The sequence below is a fragment of the Dama dama genome, chromosome 18, assembly GCF_033118175.1.
Source record: "Dama dama isolate Ldn47 chromosome 18, ASM3311817v1, whole genome shotgun sequence".
Taxonomy (NCBI): domain Eukaryota; kingdom Metazoa; phylum Chordata; class Mammalia; order Artiodactyla; family Cervidae; genus Dama; species Dama dama.
In genome coordinates this window covers 26,325,419-26,348,336 of record NC_083698.1, presented here as the reverse complement: position 1 = coordinate 26,348,336, position 22,918 = coordinate 26,325,419, and the positions used below count along the sequence as shown (strand labels likewise).

The window sequence follows — 22,918 nt, the reverse complement described above, 5'->3', positions numbered from 1 at the left end:
AAACAGTGTAAGAGTGTTCCTTTTTCTCCACACCCTCTCCAGCACTTATTGTTTGTAGACTTTTCAATGGTGGCCATTCTACCAGCATGATACCTCATTGTGGTTTTGATTTGCATTTCTCTAACAATGAGTGACGTTGCACATATTTTCATATGTTCATTAGCCATGTCTTCTTTGGAGAAATGTCTGCTTAATTCTTTGGCCCACTTTTTGATTCGGCTGTTCATTTTTCTCATATTAAGCTGCATGAGCTGCTTGTATATTTTGGCCATTAATTCTTTGTCAGTTGCTTTGTTTGCTATTATTTTCTCCCATTCTGAAGGCTGCCTTGATCATCTACATATAAAATCCTAAAGATACCACCAGAAAATTACTAGAGCTAATCAATGAACATAGTAAATTTGCAGGATGTAAAATTAACACACAGAAATTCCTTGCATTCCTATACACTAACAATGAAAAAATAGAAAGAGAAATTAAAGAAACAATCCTATTCACAATTGCAATGAAAAACATAAAATACTTAGGAATAAATTTAACCTAAAGAAACAAAAGACCTATTTTTGAAAACTATAAAACACTGATGAAAGAAAAATCAAAGAGGACACAAATAGATGGAGAAATATGACATGTTCATGGATTAGAAGAATCAACATAGTGAAAATGAGTATACTACCAAAATAATCTATAGGATTCAACACAATCCCTATCAAGCTACCAACGGTATTTTTCACAGAACTAGAATAAATAATTTCACAATATGTATGGAAACACAAAAACCTTGACTAGCCAAGGCAATATGGAGAAAGAAGAATGGAACAGGAGGAATCAACCTGCCTGACTTCAGACTCTACTACAAAGCTACAGTCTTCAAAACAGTATGATACTGGCAAAAAGACAGAAATATAGATCAGTGGAACAAAATAGAAAGCCCGGAGATGAATCCACACACCTATGGACACCTTATCTTTTAACAAAGGAGGCAAAAATATAAAATGGAGAAAAGATAATCTCTTTAACAAGTGGTGCTGGGAAACTGGTCAACCATGTGTAAAAGAATGAAACTAGAACACTTTCTAACACCATACACAAAAATAAACTCAAAATGGATTAAAGATCTAAATATAAGACCAGGAACTATAAAACGCTTAGAAGAAAACATAGGCAGAACACTCTCTGACATAAATCACAGCAGGATCCTCTATGACCCACCTCCCAGAGTAATGGAAAAAAAAACAAAAATAAACAAATGGGACCTAATTAAACTCATAAAAGCTTCTGCACAAGGAAGGAAACTATAAGCAATGTTGATTCTTTAAAAAATTCAAGTTGCAATATCTTGTATTGTAAAATTGTGCTCAAATGCCCAAAATGCAACAAAGTTTGCACACAGTTAGTAATGTTTGCATATGTTAGCCTTTCTGAATAAGAATAAAGAGGGAAATCCTTTGGCAAGTGATTTAACAACCGCATACTACTTTGTTTCCTCTCTTCTAAAGAGACCCTCAGAGATTCTATAGGTGACATAGATCTGTCACCTATACACTTCACTCTAAGGGAAGAACTATCTGTAATATCATGGCTTCTTCTTGTAACAAAAATTCTGAAGGACTATTTGAGGTAATCACAAAATTCTCAATTGTATAGAGAATTTTCTAGGAGAAAAAACATCCACCACTCCCAAAAGCATCAAGAAACTTGAACAGGCCATTAACCATGAGGTAGGTTACAAAAAGAATTAATTAATTATTTTCGCAAAATCTCCAAAGACAGAAAGTTTTACTAGGAACCACTTTACAACAGCAAAATAAAAGAAAGAAAGAAAGAAAATTTATTTTGCTATAAAACTCTTGAGTTTCTCAGTATATAACCACATGTTCAAATAATAAATTGGAAATAATCATTACAAAAATGGTTACTGAGGTCTGACTGACCTGTTTTTGCATGCTAGTTCCACCATTCATGAGATGTGTGATGTTGGTCAAGTAATCTCATCTCTCTAAGCTGCAGTTCTTCTACATCAACAACATTAGAACAACAATAATAGGGGATTAAGTAAGATAATTCACACAAATCTCTAATAGCACCCAACACATGGTGTCAGTTGAGATCAGTTTTTATTCTTGCTCATAAGCACAGCCATTAACATAATCACTGCTTTATTGGACCTTCTAACCAATTCTATAAGACATAAAGTGAGAATAAAGGGTATAACTGGAAGGAAAAATATTAAATGACTATTATTATTGACAAGTTTATAATTTATGTAACTCAAATTCTAAAAGAACTTCAAATTTCTTTAAATTACCATAGATTAGAAAAGTGGCAAGGTATAAGATAAAAGAATAAAAATAGTAGCTTTCTTTAAGAATGTAGAATAGTTATCATAAAACAATTTCATTCCCATGTGAAACAAAATTTTCCTGGAAAAATAAATGGAAGAATGCATGTATAACAAATTTGAAAAGAAGAGGAAATGAAAATTAATCCTTTAAGAATCTTATAAGAAACAAAAATGGTCTTAAGAACCGACAGAGAAATCAATATATCAGAAAATCTTAGTCCAGAAACACACATTGCATATGTATCAGCTTAATGTATGACAAAGCAAATATTATAGATCAATAATGAAGGCATAGAGCATCAATATTTATTATGAGAAAAGCTATTTGGGAAACAATCAAGTTAGGTCCTATCTCTATAATGACCACTTGCCTACTGTTTGTCTCTGCAGCTCAAAATATTTCCCCTTTATAATTATCCTTCCTCCAATTCTTTGAGATGGAATCTGATCCACAGATTCTCTGGGATGGGCTCCTAGAAGCCAGAATTCATTCAGTGTGACCTTGTTTCAAGGCAACACGAAGCATCATACCCAAATGAGAAAAACAGGGTCACTTTCCTGGGAACTGGGTTGAGAGTGAAAGCCAGATTTAGCCTTTTTTTCTGGATGGTCGGATGGTTCCCACTGGGACAAAGAAGAAGGGAAAACAAATGAGAAGGATGAGGAAATGAACTGAGAGCAAAGGCAAGAGAAGAAAAACAGAGACACAGAATCTCAGTGGCATGCCCACCCTGGTTCTCTGTCTCTCCTTGGAAAGTGGTGGCGCCCTGAGCATAGGAAAGAAACAGCCTACATTTTAAGAGCTCCAGAATTCTGTGACTAGCACTCAGAACATTCCTAAATAAAATTACTTTATCTACCAAAATAAATTCCCAAAAAGTACACACTAAATTTTAAAATGAGATAAAATGCAACCATTAAAATATTCTTCTTGAGAAGGTAAAGAACATCCTAAAAGTAAAAACTCTGTGACAGAAAAAAAAAAACTACATACTTAGCAACCCTCATATGCAGGGTTGGTACAATTCATACAAAAATAACAAACAGGGAAAACATGCACACAAACATACAACAGATTTATTTGTATTTTTAATGCCAAAAAAAAAAAAAAAGCTCTAAAAACAGAGAAGTCTGTTAACATCCCAAAATATGATAAAAGCAGGCAAATCACAGAACAGACAAATCTGAGAAGAAACACAAAAGGCCATTAAACACATAAAAAGCAGTGTAAAAATGTAAATAAATGTTTTCAAATTTAAAATACAAATTTAAAATATTCTTCTGCCAATATTGCTACCCAGAAATAAGTACTAAATGGCTTGTAGTACTGTCAGAAATCAATTTTGCAACACATACAAAGACCTTCATCTGTGGTCATACCTTTTAGAGCTTGTGTACTAAATCAGAACTTCTGCTTACAAGTGCAGAAACCCAACTCAGAATGTTGTAATGAGAAAAGGAATGCATTGGCTCACAGAGACAAAAATTCCAGCAGTGTGCATGTTGGATCCCAGTACTCTAACTCTAACAAGAAAAAAATTCAGGTGCTATTTCCAGGAGAAGGGATGTTGTACACATTAAGATAACAGTTGTACATCACACAACTAGACCCGGTCATTTAACTTCTAGGAATCTGGTCTAAAAAAAAAATGCAATTAGAAGGAAAGAAACGATTATGATAGACTTAAAATTATATTTCTTATAGCACAGAAATGAAAACAGTGGTAGGAAAATGACTAAATAAACTATAGCATAAATTTATTAATAAAACTAGATACTGTCACATATATATATATGAATAAAATATGACTCTGGGAGGTAACACAAACAGTATGTGAAAAAATAGTATAAATTATACATATATATATATATATATATATAAAGTATAACCCAGTTTTGTACATATTTTTGCCTGGAAAAACAATAGACCACAAAGATCACCTAATGTGGTGAATTTGGGGGAATTTTCTGTGGGCATATATATTAGTTGTTTTTTTTTTTTTCATTTATTTTTATTAGTTGGAGGCTAATTACTTTACAATATTGTAGTGGGTTTTGTCATACATTGACATGAATCAGCCATGGAGTCACATGTATTCCCCATCCCGATCCCCCCTCTCACCTCCCTCTCCACCCGATCCCTCTGGGTCTTCCCAGTGCACCAGGCCCGAGCACTTGTCTCATGCATCCAACCTGGGCTGGTGATCTATTTCACCATAGATAATATACATGTTTCGATGCTGTTCTCACGAAACATCCCACCCTCGCCTTCTCCCACAGAGTCCAAAAGTCTGTTCTGTACATCTGTGTCTCTTTTTCTGTTTTGCATATAAGGTTATCATTACCATCTTTCTTTTTTTTTTTAAGGTTTATTCTTTTATTTCAGGAAAAAACATGGAATGCTTCACGAATTTGCATGTCATCCTTGCGCAGGGGCCATGCTAATCGTCTCTGTATCATTCCAATTTTAGTATATGTGCTGCCAAAGTGTGCAAATCTTTCTAAATTCCATATATACGTGTTAGTATGCTGTAATGTTCTTTATCTTTCTGGCTTACTTCACTCTGTATAAGGGGCTCCAGTTTCATCCATCTCATTAGAACTGATTCAAATGAATTCTTTTTAATGGCTGAGTAATATTCCATGGTGTATATGTACCACAGCTTCCTTATCCATTCATCTGCTGATGGGCATCTAGGTTGCTTCCATGTCCTGGCTATTATAAACAGTGCTGCGATGAACACTGGGGTGCACGTGTCTCTTTCAGATCTGGTTTCCTTGGTGTGTATGCCCAGAAGTGGGATTGCTCGGTCATATGGCAGTTCGATATCCAGTTTTTTTAAGAAATCTCCATACTGTGCTCCGTAGCAGCTGTACTAGTTTGCATTCCCACCAACAGTGTAAGAGGGTTCCCTTTTCTCCACACCCTCTCCAGCATTTATTGCTTGTAGACTTTTGGATAGCAGCCATCCTGACTGGCGTGTAATGGTACCTCATTGTGGTTTTGATTTGCATTTCTCTGATGATGAGTGATGTTGAGCATCTTTTCATGTGTTTGTTAGCCATCTGTATGTCTTCTTTGGAGAAATGTCTGTTTAGTTCTTTGGCCCATTTTTTGATTGGGTCATTTATTTTTCTGGAATTGAGCTGCAGGAGTTGCTTGTATATTTTTGAGATTAATCCTTTGTCTGTTTCTTCGTTTGCTATTATTTTCTCCCAATCTGAGGGCTGTCTTTTCACCTTGTTTATAGTTTCCTTTGTAGTGCAAAAGGTTTTAAGTTTCATTAGGTCCCATTTGTTTATTTTTGCTTTTATTTCCTATTCTGGGAGCTGCAAAAGAAACTAAAGAGACCATAGCAAAAATCAACAAAGCTAAAAGCTGGTTTTTTGAAAAAAATAAACAAAATTGACAAACCATTAGCAAGACTCATTAAGAAACAAAGGGAGAAGAACCAAATTAACAAAATTAGAAATGAAAATGGAGAGATCACAACAGACAACACTGAAATACAAAGGATCATAAGAGACTACTACCAACAGCTCTATGCCAATAAAATGGACAACTTGGAAGACATGGACAAATTCTTAGAAAAGTATAACTTTCCAAAACTGAACCAGGAAGAAATAGAAGATCTTAACAGACCAATCACAAGCAAGGAAATCGAAACTGTAATCAAAAATCTTCCAGCAAACAAAAGCCCAGGACCAGATGGCTTCACAGGTGAATTCTGCTGAAAATTCAGAGAAGAGCTAACACCTATCTTACTCAAACTCTTCCAGAAAATTGCAGAAGAAGGTAAGCTTCCAAACTCATTCTATGAGGCCATCATCACCCTAATTCCAAAACCAGACAAAGATGCCACAAAAAAAGAAAACTACAGGCCAATATCACTGATGAACATAGATGCAAAAATCCTTAACAAAATTCTAGCAAACAGAATCCAACAACATATTAAAAAAATCATACACCATGACCAAGTGGGCTTTATCCCAGGAATGCAAGGATTCTTTAATATCCTCAAATCAATCATTGTAATACACCACATCAACAAATTGAAAGATAAAAACCATATGATTATCTCAATAGATGCAGAGAAAGCCTTTGACAAAATTCAACACCCATTTATGATTAAAACTCTCCAGAAAGCAGGAATAGAAGGAACATACCTCAAAATAATAAAAGCTATATATGACAAACCCACAGCAAGCATTACCCTCAATGGTGAAAAATTGCAAGCATTTCCCCTAAAATCAGGAACAAGACAAGGGTGCCCATTCTCACCACTACTATTCAACATAGTCTTGGAAGTGTTGGCCACAGCAATCAGAGCAGAAAAAGAAGTAAAAGGAAGCCAGATAGGAAAAGAAGTGAAACTCTCGCTGTTCGCAGATGACATGATCCTCTACATAGAAAACCCTAAAGACTCTTCCAGAAAATTACTAGAGATAATCAATGAATATAGTAAAGTTGCAGGATATAAAATTAACACACAGAAATCCCTTGCATTCCTATATACTAACAATGAAAAAAACAGAAAGAGAAATTAAGGAAACAATACCATTCACCATTGCAACAAAAAGAATAAAATACTTAGGAGTATATCTACCTAAAGAAACAAAAGACCTATACATAGAAAACTATAAAACACTGATGAAAGAAATCAAAGAGGACACAAACAGATGGTGAAACATACCGCGTTCACGGATTGGAAGAATCAATATTGTCAAAATGGTTATACTACCCAAAGCAATCTATAGATTCAATGCACTCCCTATCAAGCTACCAACGGTATTTTATATTAGTTTTTAAACAGGTAAATACTCTATTTAAAAGTTATAAAAAGCAGAAATCTGGCAGATGATTATTGCAGTGCTTAATATCCATGGTGCCCAGGCAGCCTGAAGTCAGGAAACACCTCCACGCTGGCTGCTGCCTTTACTTCATAAACCTGAACATCACTTGAACACTCTGAACTTCAGTATATACATCAACAAAATGGGGACAATAATCTCTGCTCTGTACATCTCACATGATTATTCTAAAAATCAAGAGCATCAGTAAAAAGACTGCTTAAATTATAAAGTGGTATGAAAGCTGACATCTTGAAATTAGTATGCCAAAGCAATCTTTTGCACCCTCCCCTACTAGCATATTAAAGACAAACAAGAGCAACACATTTCATTAATCCCTGTTTCCTGTTTTCCTTTGAACTTCACTTTTTACATTTATAAATGGAGGTAATAATACCTATTTGTTTCCTCTTATGTGAGATAAATCTTGTTGATATTAGGTGACACTGAATACCTACTAGTGCCTGGCATGTAGAAGGTACTTAGCAAATGTAAATTATCAGCTCACTTTTCTGCTTGTACCCTACCTATTTCCTCATCTGTAAAATATGCATGGTATAAATGTGCAGGGTTGGAGAGAAGTAGGTAGTTGATATTCAAAAATCCTTCCCCCTCTTCAGTTTGGACTTTTCAATGAAAGCCCAATCTGTTTCACAGAGCAGGGTAGTGAATTACATAGTTGCTGTTGTTTACTCACTACATTATGTCCAACTCTTTGTGACCATATGGACTATAACCCACCAGGCTCTGTTGTCCATTGGATTTCTGAGGCAAGAATACTGGAGTGGGTAAGCATTTCCTTCTCCAGGGTATCTTCCCAACCCAGGAATCAAACCTGTGTCTCCTGCATTGCAGGGGTATTCTTTACCACTGAGCCATCTAGGAAGCCCAAATTATGCACTACAAACAGCCAAATCAGTAGCCTCACAGATTCCAAAGTATCTCTATGTGGGGCCTGCTGGGCAGGCATGAAAGCAAACAGTGCTGCTCCACCTGTGCGCTCAGAAGGTATTCTTACATAAAATACTATTGCAATTTTAGAGCCTCCAACGCACGTCTGCCTAACTTCCTCCTCGAAGAAAATGGGGAACTTAAACTTCCATGGGTTTCCTGTGGAGTCATATGTTAAGTCTCTTCCATCATGCCCAACTCTTTGCAACCCTGTGGACTGTAGTCCACCAGGCTCCTCTGTCCATGGGACTTCCCAGGCAAGAATACCGGAGTGGGTTGCCATTTCCTTTGGCAGGGGATTGTCCTGATCCAGGGATCAAACCTGTGTCTCCTGAATTGCAGGTGGATTCTTCACACTAGCATCATCTGGGAAGCCATAGTGAGGGTGTAAGTACCTGCTGCACTCTTCCGGCTTACCCAACATCCCAGCTTAAATCAAAAAAGAATGACTCAAGGAATGATAAAGGTATCTGAGAAAGGCATAGGACCATCTAAATTTAAGAACTGTAACTTTCCCTCTTCTCTCATAGTATTCAGCCCAGTTCTACAGCCCTGTCCCACTACCCACCACCTGAACTCTGCCCCTCCCTTCTCCTGCAGTCCCCAGGGAAGTGTGTATAGAACACAAGTTCAGCAATGCCCACACTTCCTTGCTTTGGCCTTGACCCTGTGGCAATTCTTCAAGACTCAAGACAAGAGCCCAATTCTTTACCCAAATTATTAGAGCTTGCCTAAAATCTGGGACAGCTGAGAATGTAGCCTGTCCCCACAGGGTAGGAATGTATTAACCACCCTATAAAAGTTATTTTTAAAGTTTTATTTAAGGAACGGCAGCTGGAGAATAAAGAAAAGAAAGGCAAAACACAATTCTTTTATACCCACGCTGCAGTCCCCCTCTCACCGACCTTCCAAGGTTCACTATAGGAACTGCATCCATGTAAATGCTTTAAGTCTGACCTACAAAGATGGAAACTGAAGAATACAGGGAATAAAATAAACAGGAAATACAAAACAACTTTGTTTGATCAGACCTTTCTGGTTGCCTTGCCTAGTTAGTATTAGGGAAGTTTGACAACAGACTTGGAATTCATTCATTGGATTTGGAGGGAATTGCTAAAAAAATTAAAGAAACATTAAAATACCACCACATATAATGAGCTCACTGCCATTTGGAACTTGTTTCCAATCAACACACTGTAAATGTTAGCAACAGAAGGTTTTCTAATAGTCCCTATCCTTGGGATGGGAGAGTAATCAGAAAAGAAATTCAGCAAACTACATGTAAATCTATGGCTGATTCATATCAATGTATGACAAAACCCACTGAAATGTTGTGAAGTAATTAGCCTCCAACTAATAAAAAAAAATAAATTTAAAAAAAAGACCATGACATAAATTTTAATGCAGTCTACATTTCATTAATCTCTACATTATGATGAAAATTAGTTCTGCTTTTCATTGTTATTTTAGTAATACTGTAGTTGAAACATATGATTGCTATATTTGTTGTTTTTTAAAAAAGCAACACACTCCCCACTTGGGGTGTGTGTATGTGCTTAGTCATTCAGTTTTGTCTGATTCTTTGCAACCCTTTGGACTGTAGCCCGCCAGGCTGTTCATGGGTATTTCAGGCAAGAATACTGAAGTGGGTTGCCATTTCCTCTTTCAGGGCATCTTCCTGACCCAGGGATCGAACTTTCATCTTACTGAAAGCAGATTCTTCACCTGCTGAGCTATCTGGGAAGTCCATTGGAATTCACCTCAATTCAGAAAGATTTTATTGAGAGCACTACTGTGTGTGAAAGACAGATTCTACCTCAAATAAGTTATGCCATTGTGGGAAGAAAATATACATGTGCATGCACAAAACTGAATACATGAGATAGAACATGCTATGAGGCTGGGAAAGAGGAAAACATCACATCCACTCCAGAGGTTTCAGGAACAGTCTACCAGAGATCACCTTGAGCAATGACAGAACGGAGGGAACAGCATAAGGGAGCAGGTGGGAAAGCAGTGTGCATGTACAGAAAACAGTCAGTAATCCCTCAGAAGCATGAGAAAGTGAGCAACGATGTCAGAGGAAAAGAGGCTCCAAACCTGGATCTATACTTTCTAATGTTTGACCTTTGGCAAGCTGCACAACTTCTCTAAGTCTCTCTTTCCTCCTGTTTAAAAATGAGTTACCAATAAGTGTGCACTGAAAGTGTGACCCTGCATGTGAAGTACCTGTCATGGTGATTAGCAGCATACAGTGAATGCTCAAAAACTGTTTAGAACAAAAGAGAAAAGAAGAGAGGGAAGAATGACAGGAAAGGTGAGAGGGGTGTTAGTTGGGAGTTCTGACAGGCTTGGCATAAGATACCTATTTTGGAGCCGTTTGCTTGTAAGCCTAAGACATGAGGACAAACATCACAAACTAAATGGGCAAAGGACACAACTTCAGGGGCACATTTTTTGAGTCAAAAGAGGAAAAAGTCTATGAGGTCACATGTTACAATGGAATAAAGATGGGACATGGATTTAGAGTTGGGTTCCACCAAAGTCTATGTGATTTTGAAAAATATTTCTAGGATTTGAATGGACAAATATCTTCTTCACAGAAGTATTCTGAAGAATAAAGGGATAAGCTATATAAAATCACATAACACCATGCCATGTACATAAATAACCATAAAAACTATTAGGTCCCTCCTCTTCTGCTTGTCTTCCTTGGAGAGAGGAAAAAGAATAATGAATGTAAAGAAGGGAAATAACCCAATATAAGTAATGATAGAGCTATAACAGACTAGAAGAGGACTGGGAATAAGAAAGAAATTCTGTGAGAGGAGTTGTATAGAGTTATCATTCATCTTTAAGATTCAGTTTCAACAGAGGGTTTGGTGGGGAAAATCAGATTATAAATTGAAAATGCTGAATGAGTAGTGCATTCCTGGAGCAACTATTTAGTGATTTACCATTTACCTGATGTCTTGGCATGGAGCAAAGAATTAATAAACAATAGTAATATTCATGGATGTCATTAAGAAAAGAAAAAAACAACAATAGGGCCAAATGGAGTCTCTTGTGCTAAGTCCATGCCACCAGTCCAAGGCTTAATACCTAGCCTAATCACTGTTACAACCTCCCTCAGGAATGTAGCTTTAACCAACCAGTTTGGAATTTTTTGGTCAGCACCAATGAGGTAATCTGCCACATAGGCACTTTCCATCCCCCAAAGGAAGATGTGGTAATCTGCTCTCTGTCTATAAAAGTCTTCCTTTGTACAATTCCTTGGAGCTCCTTTCTATTTGCTAGATGGGATGCTGTCCAATTCATGAATCGTTTAAATAAAGCCAAGGAGATCTTCAAATTTTCTCAGCTGACCTTTTATTATTTGACAGTGTTAAGGTTAAATGAGTTTTATTTAAGTTATTTAGGTTATTTATTTTCAGGGAATGGATAACATGAAACCAAAAAGAAAACAGAAGGAAGGAAGAGATTAAAGACAAAGGCAAAAGAAAGGGCATGTATTGGTAGAGATAAATTGAATCTAGAACATGGATAAACATTAGTCTTCATAAAGAGTTATAACTCCTTTTGATTCAAAGGTCCTTGTGGTTGGGAGAGAGATAAATTTCTTGAGAGAAGAAAATAATGACTGAGAGAGGTCATTCAAGAAAGCATCCACCTTCTGAGCAGGGTTCCATAAGTGATTCCTATTAGTGAGAGTGTTGCCCATAGCTAAGGATCCCCAAGTACTAATGAGATATCTGAGAAGATAGCTGATCAAGTGATCAACAAAGCACATGGAGACAAAACAAAGGTGATGGATCAGGAAAATTTTAAGTATGTGGGATAAAGCCTTGAAAGAGCCATGACTATAACAGAGAAGAGCAAACCTAACTCTATATTGAATCTATTCCTTTACTTCTAACCTCTGTGCTCTGTATAGGTAGACTGGCAAGTCAATGGGTCTAGGAGGCAAAAGATTCCACAAGAACATTACTAGAAGAAAGGCTGATGAGTTCTAATTCAATGACAAAAAATTACTCCCCTCTTGATCTGTTTCATCTTGTCATGTGACAAGGTGATGATGTAGCCACAAAAATACCAGGCAAAATCTGCCTCAGATTTAGACATATTACCAGGCACCAACAAAATTCCAATATTTCAATCAGTAGGAGGTCTCTTTTCATGCCTCTTTCAAGTTCAGTGATACCTCTCTCTTCATTTCTTAACACAAGTCTGACCTATTTTTTCAAATTCTCCTTTCCTCATTCCTCTACTTTTGGCTACAGTTTTACTGATAAACCCTATATCTTGTACATATTTTCTCTCTCTATTCATTTGACACGTGTTTATGAAGCTGCCAATATGTGCCAGAAATTGGTCAAGGCACAAATATAAACAGAGCATATTTAATCATTGTTGTCATGGACTTGACATTATAATGAGGGAAGGCGAAAAATTAAACAGTAAATAAATTCATACTAAGTTAATGTAGTGGGTAAAAAAAAAAAAAAAAAAAAATACGTCCAGGTCCTAAATCCCAATATCTATGAATGTAATGGTATTTGTAAAAAGGGTCTTTGCAGATAAAAATTTCAAGATGAGGTCATCATGGATTGTAGGGGAAGATTTTAATCCAGTGATGGGTGTCTTTATAAGAGGTAAAGATACAGAGACAGGAAGAAGACCATGTGAAGAGGGAGGTAGAGACTGGAGTTATGTAGCCCAAAACTAAGCAACACCAGTAGCCTGCAGGGAAGCTGGGTGAAGCTAGCCACCAAAAGTTATGAGAGAGGCAGGAAACAGCTCCTCCCGTGGGGCCTCCATAGAGAGGAACTAATTCTGACAATACCTTGATTTTGGCCTCACGGCTTCCAGACTTGTGAACAAAAATAATTTTCGGTGGTTTCTAGTTATCAGGTTTGTGGTAACTTGTTATGGCAGCCCTAGAAAACTAATATAGTCAAGATGCTGAGAAGTACTATTGAAGGAAGTTGAAGACTGTGTTAAGAAATGACAAATTTATGTGAGTGAGTTTATGGCATTTGGTCAAATATCCGAAAGAAGTAGAAATACATGTAGAAATCTAGGTGGAGACATGTCAAATACAGAGAACAAGGGTACAGAACATGGCTATGCATTAAAGGAGCATCAAAGACAGTGTGAGCAAGCGGATACGAGTGAGGAGAGACAGAGGGAAGCAGGTCAGGAACACAGCCTGAGGCTGCTTCACAGGGTCTCTCGTAGGTAATGTCATACGTAGTAAAATGTAAGTTTTTGGAATCTTAAGAAGTGATATGTTATGACTTAGGTGCTGCGTAGTGAATATTCCAGTTTGAAAGGAGGTAAACATAGTAGATGCTGAAGCTGAAACTCCAGTACTTCGGCCACCTCATGCGAAGAGTTGACTCATCGGAAAAGACCCTGATGCTGGGAGGGATTGGGGGCAGGAGGAGAAGGGGATGACAGAAGATGAGATGGCTGGATAGCATCACTGATTCAATGGACATGAGTTTGAGTAAACTCTGGGAGTTGGTGATGGACAGGGAGGCCTGGCGTGCTGCGATTCATGGGGTCGCAAAAAGTCAGACACGACTGAGTGACTGAACTGAACTGAAACATAGAAGTAGGGAAAACAGTTAAAAGGCTATTATTGATACAGTCACCTAATGAGAATAATGGTGCCTTGCAGCACAGTAACAGGACCAGGACAGAAGCAGTGGAAGTGATGAGAAGGGTCAACACTAAGATGTGTTTATTTTATTCAGTATTACTAAGACATATTCGACAAAGTTGTAATACAAAGGGTACAGCATGATGATTTGACAAACACACTGTGAATGGATTCCATGATTGAGTTAGTTATCTCATCATCACCTCACATATTTACCTATCCTCTTTTCTTTTTAATGAGAACATTTAAGTTCTACACTGTTAGCAAATTTCAATTATACAATATAGCACTGTCAACTACAATCACCACACTATCTATATTAGATCCTAAGACCTACTCACTTTATAACTGAAAGTTTGTACACTTTTACCAGTCTCTCTCTAGTCCCCCCAACTCTTGGCAGCACCATTCTACTCTCTATTTTGAGGTCCTCAATTTTTTTTTTAGGTTTCACATAAAAATGACACCATGGGTATTTGGTCTTTCTCTTTCTGGCTTATTTCACTTAGCATAATGCCCTCCAGATTCATCTGATTGTTTTTTAAATTCCCATCTCTCTTCATTTTTGCATACTACATTTTGCATTTTCTGCATACTACCAAAAAAATGGCTCTTGACAGGCATATATATTTGCTAGGTCAAATTTAATGTTTATTTCAAGTTCTTCCATCTCCCTTGTCACCTTCCACAGGTTTTATATAAATATCGGAGACTTCTAAATACCTGGAACTGGAGAGGCTTTATACTGCAGCACATAGACAATGATGTGACAGCAAGCTCGTTAGATCAATGAGTGACTTGCACTCTGTCCACCTTCTGTCCAAATTTAAAGCTTGCCTTGTGTGTGCTTAGTCGCTCAGTCGTATCTGACTCTTTACGACCCCATGGACTGCAGCCCACCAGGCTCCTCTGTCCATGGAGATTCTCCAGGCAAGACTACTGGAGTGGATTGCCATGCCCTCATCCTGGGGATCTTACCCACCAAGGATCAAACCCAAGTCTCCTGCATTGCAGGAGAATTCTTTAAGTCTGAGCCATCAGGGAAGCCCAGAATTTGCCTTCTCATCTTTAATGCATCTAATCACAAGGTCTCTCCAGGTCCTGGTTTCCATCAGATACTTCTGAATCCTTCTTGGCAAGCTAAAAATATTTTGCTGTTCTCCTTGTGTATTAGTTTACCAGGGTTGCCATAACAAAGTACCACAAACTGGGTGGCTTGGACAATAGAAATTGATTGTCTCACCGTTCTGAAGACTAGAAGTCCAAGATCAAGTTGTCAGCAGGGTTGGTTCCTTCTGAAAGCTATGAGGAAGAATCTGTTCCATACATCTTCTCTAGCTGCTGGTGGTTTGTTGGCAATTTTTGGAGTTCTTTGGCTGATACACACATCACTCTGATCTCTGTCTTCCTGTTCACATTGCATTCTCCCTGTGTGTGCATTTGTTGCCAAACTTCCTGTTCATATAAGGATTAGGGCCCATGCTATGACGTAATTTTAATTTGTTCCCATAATGACTATTTTGAAAGTAAGCAAGTTACCTTGCTTGTGTAAGAAGTTCGAGTAGTTGGGGATTAGGACTTCAACATATGAATTTGGGGAGGAGGGTGCACAATTCAACTCATACTACTCTGTCATATTATACACAGGAAATCGGGAAGTCATGCCATGACCACATACCTAGAAATCCACCCATAACCATATTTACACTTCCACCTCATGCTGGGATTCGAGGCTTACTACAGGGGTTGGTTACTCTCTAGGTTCACCCCAGAAGCTCTTGCTGCTTTCAAATCCCCAAATGTTTCTGGAGTTTATGTCGCACGATAGCAGTCAATCAGGAAGCAGGTCCCCTACTCACACACATACACTGCATTAAATCCTTTTGCTTTCTGGGTCAGGAATTTTCATATACTCAGAGGAGGGAAAAAATGACTATTAACAACAATGTCCAGCCTCCGATTCATAGCATAAATTGGAAACACTGATGTTTTCAGGACTAAGCACTGACAACTTAAAAGTTTTAACTTCTAAAACTGAAAAATCTTTGTTTTCATTTTTGACGTTATTATCTCTGGTGGCAATGAATAACTAATTCAAATAGAGGCAAAGCTCTGGGGCAAAAGAACTACCAAGAATGAAACTCATACCTGTTAACATATGAAAATATCATCTCACTAGATCAACATTCCCCAGAATGTGTTTCTCAACACTTGTTTCTCAGAGTCAGTATCAGGTTATCAGAAATTGAAGGGAAGAAAAAGAAGAAAGAAAAAAAGAAATGCTTTATCATCAAATAGATTATGGAAATGCTGAACTAAAAAAACCAGATATCTAGTATCATGGAAATGTAGCTACAAAAGGGACTTGAGGTCTAGATTAATTCCATTTTTCATAGATGAAGAATATAGTCGCACAGGAGAAAAATAACTAATCCAAGACTGCACAGCTACTAATACAACCCAATATTTTGACACTCAATAAAAGTTTTTCATCTCTCTCTACTAAATTACCTATTTTACACAAGGATGGAGGGAGAGAAAAGGAAGAAGAAAGAAAAGATGTAGTAGAAAAATAATAATTCAACTATGGGGAAACAGTGGAAACAGTGGCTGACTTTATTTTTCTGGGCTCCAAAATCACTGCAGATGGTGACTGCAGCCATGAAATTAAAAGACGCTTACTCTTTGGAAGGAAAGTTATGACCAACCTACATAGCATATTAAAAAGCAGAGATATTACTTTGCCAACAAAGGTCTGTCTAGTCAAGGCTATGGTTTTTCCAGTGGTCATGTATGGATGTAAGAGTTGGACTATAAAGAAAGCTGAGCACTGAAGAATTGATGCTTTTGAACTATGGTGTTGGAGAAGACTCTTGAGAGTCCCTTGGACGGCAAGGAGATCCAACCAGTCCATCCTAAAGGAGATCAGTCCTGGGTGTTCATTGGAAGGACTGATGCTAAAGCTGAAACTCCAGTACTTTGGCCACCTCATGCAGAGAGTTGACTCATTGGAAAAGACCCTGATGGTGGGAAAGATCGAGGGCAGGAGGAGAAGGGGATGACAGAGAATGAGATGGTTGGATGGCCTCGCCGACTCAATGGACATGGGTTTGGGTGAACTCCAGGAGTTGGTGATGGACAGGGAGGCCTGGCGTGCTGTGGTCCATGGGGTCACAAAGAGTCAGACGCAACTGAGTGACTGAACTGAACTGAACATCCTTGGGCACCTACCGTATACTGGTACTATCATACAGTAAAAGGAAAGCAAAAAACGTGATCACGGAATTTCAGAAACTCAACAAGTGGGCAATGGATAATCCTATGTCCTATTTGGGGGACATTAGTAATTTCTGCACCTTAAAAGAAGACAGCTATATTATAGGATAGAAATCATTTTCCATTCTCTACCCAGTATCTACTATGATGAATTGAAACTCAAGCAAACTAAATACACTCTATAATGTGAAAGCACATAATTGCGGTCAGTGGAAATTACACCTGATTTACCTATTAATGAGTTTATAAAAATTTTTAGAAAAGAAAGCACATAATTCTGGTCAGTGGAAATTATATCTGATTAACCTATTAATGAGTTTATAAGAATTTTTAGAAAAGAAGCCAATCCAAAGGACATTTATAACAAACTTCTTTGTCACATATATGGTATTATTATTTTTTTAAAAAAAAAGGAAAAAAGAAAGAGGGGGGGAAGATCAGAATAAATAGACATTTCTCTAGATAAATGCACAGAAATGATTTTTCAGGCAACTTACAACTTCAATTTTGAGGAAACCATACACTTTCAGAGCTGGTGGCATCTTAGGCATCAACTAGTTTACCCAACTCTTTTATTGAGAATAAAGAGGTGAGAGGAATTAAACTACTTATACATGTTTATAACTTTAGTGAGAGAACAAAAGTAGTAACTAGCAAGAGTAAAACTCCAAGTCTGAAGATAAAACTATACAGTAAGAAATAAAACAAAACAGCAGGAAGACAAGACACAAACTCAAGGAAGGATTAAGTGATACCATAAGTAGAGCAAAGAGCAACAAAAGCATTTCAATGTGATCACATTAGTGCATTTAAGATCAGTAACCCAAGTTATTACTAAACAGTGTTTGAGTCTAAATTACTGTTTGTGACACGAAGTAAGATCTAGTAGACATTATAGTCTCTTCTTTACAGCAGTTACCGTTGCAGTATAAAAGGCCTATTAAAGCCAAATGACAAGATTGGTGGAAAACAATTACTATTCTTACATAATCTTTTATCAACCCGTATGAGACATCTTTACATCTGTATTATTTTATGAAATTCAAAGCAATTGAAAAAAAATAAAACCATCCCCAAAATTACAGATGAAAAATAGAAAAATCAAGAAAGGAGAAAACTGAAAACAAATATAATGTAAGATTACTTTTTCATTTGTACAATGGAATTACACGCATTGACCTGTTTAAATGATGACATGATGAAAACAGAGGCACTCTTTGCAATTTGATCAGTGTAACTATGAGATAACGTTCTCCGTTCAGCAACTGGCAATATATGAGGTCAGTTATCATAAGGTACCATCAGTCTGATGATGCTCAGACTGACTCAGTAGACTGTTTAGTGGAAAAGGGAGTTAAAACATGATATTTAATGACATGGTTATTAAAAGTGTGGACACATAATATTTACCACTATGTCATGTCACAATGCTTTTACCACAAAGATGCAGTCCGTGAGTAATAAGAAAAAACTCATGCTCCTTTATAAGATTTCAAAAATTCTATCACACATAATTCCAAGATCTAGAATACACGGATCTCTGAAAAAATAATAAAAGGAAAATATTTCAAAAACCTTGTTTCCCTCATATGTACTTAATGAAGGGGCCATGGTCTGAAATGGTGGGCCAATCAAGACAGGGTCAGTTTGAAGGCAACTTCTGCCCTCAGGAAATAAGGAGGAATGACTTATTCTCTGTGCCAAGGTCTGCTTCGGAACATATCTAGATGTGGTAATGACAGTCATCATTTCCAGTAACAATAATCTTTAAATTTGCACCAGACATTCTGGTAAACTAATAGTAGAGCTAAATTGTGGACACCATTTCTTTGTAATTGATTGAAAAATAGTGAGAGATTTTAATTTGAAAAAAGTCATCTCCTCAGCCAAAATGGGATGAAAATTTCATTGATGATATTTTAACTGAATAGGAGAGAAGGACTATTCAAGAGAAATGAATTATGAATAAGAGATATTACTGGCACAAAACCTCACCTTTGACTCTAAAGCCACCGGCATAAAGTTAAAGAATTTAGGACTTCATCTTTCAGTTTGAGTGCTCCATTTTATGTATTAAAGACTTCTATAATTGAATTTAGTTTTACTCTCATCTCAAATGTTATTTTAAAAACTGCTGAAATAAAAAATAGTGGAAAGCTGATGGAAACTCTCCATGGATAAGACATGGAGTTTTATTAAGCTACTTTACTCCTGGCAACTGTTTTCGTGGTACAGTGGTGGTAACATTCTTTAAATGCCAACATTCCACTTGTGCTGAACACCGGCACTTTTTTTTTTTTTTTTTTTTTTTTACAAATAACTGAGACCTCTGATGGTTAATGCACGTGAATTTCCCACCTCATGCCTGGTAGATGCAGACTATCAGCAGAAACTGAATAAAGTGATAGGGTCTCAAAATGAACATTCAGATTTAGACATAGATTATCCATATTTAGGAGAAGGAAATGGTGACCCACTCCAGTATTCTCGCCCGGAGAATCCCAGGAACGGGGGAGCCCGGTGGGCTCTCGTCTATGGGGTTGCACAGAGTCGGACACGACTGAAGCGACTTAGTATACATATTTAAACAAGTTCCAGGGATGATTCTTGGACACATTTGTGAGTGGGAAGCAAAACTTAATATGTCTAAAACCCCTGATTCATTATCCCTTGACATGTAGCAAATCTCAGTTATCACTAATTGGGTCATCACCTATGGAATTATATTTCACTAACTATGAAGACTTTCCTCAGGTGATTGAAAATTTAAGACTTTATGAACAAATAATTCATCAAATTAACATACTGACAGGCAAACAGAAGTACTTGCAGGTAACAGAAAGATTTAGCAACTTTACCTTAAATTTTGACACCTTCTTATACTCACACACTCAACTAACCTTACATATTTTTGTCCTTGTTCTTCATGTTTTCTCTAGTATCATTTTTAAACTGTCCTAAGCTCTAGGTTAATTATTTACATTTGCTCCTGAAAAGCCATCCTTCAGGGCATTGCCCCAGACTTTAGTTTTAATTTATGAACTGGTTAGAAAGAAGTATTTATTGCTCACTATTCATGTTTCCTTAAGGTGAGATTTCCCCCTGAACACTTGTGATTGACAAGATGTGAACAAGAAACTGACCTTGCATAGTTTAGCTTACTATTTTTCTTTCTTTTGACTGCCTACAGTGAGTATGCACTTTGCTTTTCTCTTCCACACAAGGAACTGCCCTGAGGCAGTGCTCCATGCTCAGTCATGTCTGACTCTTTGAAACCACACGGACTATAGACCATCAGGCTCCTCTGTCCATGGGACTTCCCAGGCAAGAATACTGGAGTGGGTTCCAATTTCTTTCTCCAGGGGATCTTCCTAACCCAGGGATTGAACCCATGTCTCCTGTACCTCCTACTCTGCAGGTAGATTCTTCTACCATTGCACCACCTGGCTCTTCCACATCATATACTTTACAAGAACACCCACGTGCGAACATCTGTGACTGTTTAAAGCTGTCCATAAAATCTAAATAGATATTTCTCCAAAGAAGACATACAAATGAGGAGGCCCATGAAAAGATGTTCAACGTCACTAATTACTAAAGAAATGGAAATCAAAACTAAAATGAGGTACACCTTACAATGATCAGAATGGCCAACACCAAAAAGTCTACAAAAAAATGAATGTTAGAGAGGATGTGAAAACTTTGGGCACACTAGTTATTTTTGTGCCTTTTTAAGGAATCTCCATTAAAACTTGAACTAAATGTTGTGACTAAAGATTAATACACAGAATTGAGGCCAGAAGTCTGCTAAAATGAGCAGACTGATTGCCAGAATGGCAAACCAGTCAGATGTCAGCTGTTTAATGTTACTTTAATATTTATTCAGTGATTTCAAAAATATAAACCGTTTCATATATCTACAAAAACATTGCAATAAAAAGAATGCAAGTTTGATTTCTTGATCAATAGAATCATAATTGAACTACATTCAGTTAATCTGCTATGTTGATACTAGTTTTGGGGGCTCCTCTCTTAGTAAAATGGAGATTCTACTTCTTGGTCGTCCATGTGATTATGACATTAAGTTGCTCCTAGAGCCTGTGACTGCATTCAGAACCTGTGCCAAGCAGGCCTGATACAGCTCCCACTATAACAGGGATAGATTACATTTTGCCAGGTATATCCTGCATCCTGGAATAAAGAACTGCACCACTAGGTCTCGGAGGCAGCAAGGATCATATAAATATTTGAACAATTCTGAGATCACTTTCTAGGGACTGTGATCTTCTCAGAAAAGCACTTCAGTTATTTTGACTCAAGTAAATCCAATCAAATTTATCCTTGGAACACTTCGAGTTAATGGCAGGATGAAGGGAGGCAGGCTCTGAAAACAACTCCTCCAGTGGAATACCATGTAGAGAATTCCCCATTCCACCATCCAGTCCCCATCTTAGTGTACCCACTGTAGCTTTCAAACAGAACACTCTAAAGTGTGACAAAGCCTTGTGCTGGACAAAATCAGCTCCATACACTCTGAAATATATGTCATGGTTCCGTTTGTTGTGTCTATGCTACATTGCTAGTTTTCCTTCAAGTTAGAAACTGAAGTAAAATTACAAACTATAGCTCATGCAAAGACATACTATCACCATGTTCAACTGTATTTTTCAAACCCTTCTGCGACCATTCTTTTCTTGTTACACTCTGCCTCTCTCCCAGACTTCTATTTCTCTGAACTAAAGAGTTGGAGAGCATGGATGAGGGGTGATGGTCCTTACACCTTTACACGCAGGGACCTAGACGTGCCAAAAGTTTCACTTTGATATTTGGCAAGAAAAGCTGGAAAGTTAGACAGGGACCTGAGAAGTTGGAGGAAGAGATTACATAGATGTTGAACTCAGATTTTTACTCCCAACTCCAAAAGACAGACTGATGGAAGAGGCAAGGAAGCACTGGCCTTAAGCCCAGAGCTGAGCTAAGTTAAAGGGTCCATCAGTAACCTTAAACACACATCTAAAATCATGCGGGCCTGGGGAACGGGAAAACAAAAAGCTCTTCACCAGGGCCTTATCTTTTCACAGACTGTTAGCGGCACAGCATCTGCTTCTCTTCCTGTCAGCTGCAAACTTCAGGTACTTGTAATCGCTTGACAATTTCTTTCAAGAAGTCTATCAAAGAAATAACAAATTACTTTATATGTCAATTTTGGAAAGAGAGTAAATGTATGCAATTACCAACTTCAGTTGTAAAAATTAAAAATAACACACTAAGTTGGAAATGCTAGAAATAAAATTCTTCTATGAAGTTTTACGCCTGTCATGCTTAAAATTACACATTAATCCAATTTGCAGAGTTGGTACTCTGATAAAAATAAACAGAGCTCATATTTTGATATGAACTAAATTCCCCCATCTGCCAGAAAGCAACTACCATTTAAGCTGCTCTTTCACTGAAATGTGTCTATTTCAGGTCTTGTAACTAACTACTAATGTGCTTGAATCATAAAAATAAAAAAGCTTAAAATTTCATGTAAGAGGACCTTCCCTTAACATTCAAAATAGTTCGCAATGTGATCCTCTCCTTAGTTTAAAATCAAACTTTGGTTTACATCAAATGCACTATGAATAGTGACACTGCTGTACAGAAAGCTTGGAAATAGGTCAGAACAGAAGTGGGGGGAGTGGATGGAGGGGTGCCCTAACTCAATCCCTTCAATTTTGTTTCCCAAGTCAAGCTTCATTAGTCTTACAGTCCAGGCACCAAAACCACAGAAGGCATCCTTTCCTTCTGGACTCCTAATCTTTATTCCCTTTTTCTCCCCACCCAGCTGC

At 37.4% G+C, this 22,918-nt stretch overlaps 1 non-coding gene across 1 annotated transcript; it reads right to left on the bottom strand.

The window, feature by feature from the left end:
• Positions 1-4,732: 4,732 nt before the first annotated feature.
• Positions 4,733-4,837, bottom strand: LOC133073155 (U6 spliceosomal RNA). The gene has a single exon (XR_009696864.1). It is a non-coding gene; the product is annotated as a U6 spliceosomal RNA (small nuclear RNA).
• Between the last annotated feature and the right edge of the window lie 18,081 nt (positions 4,838-22,918).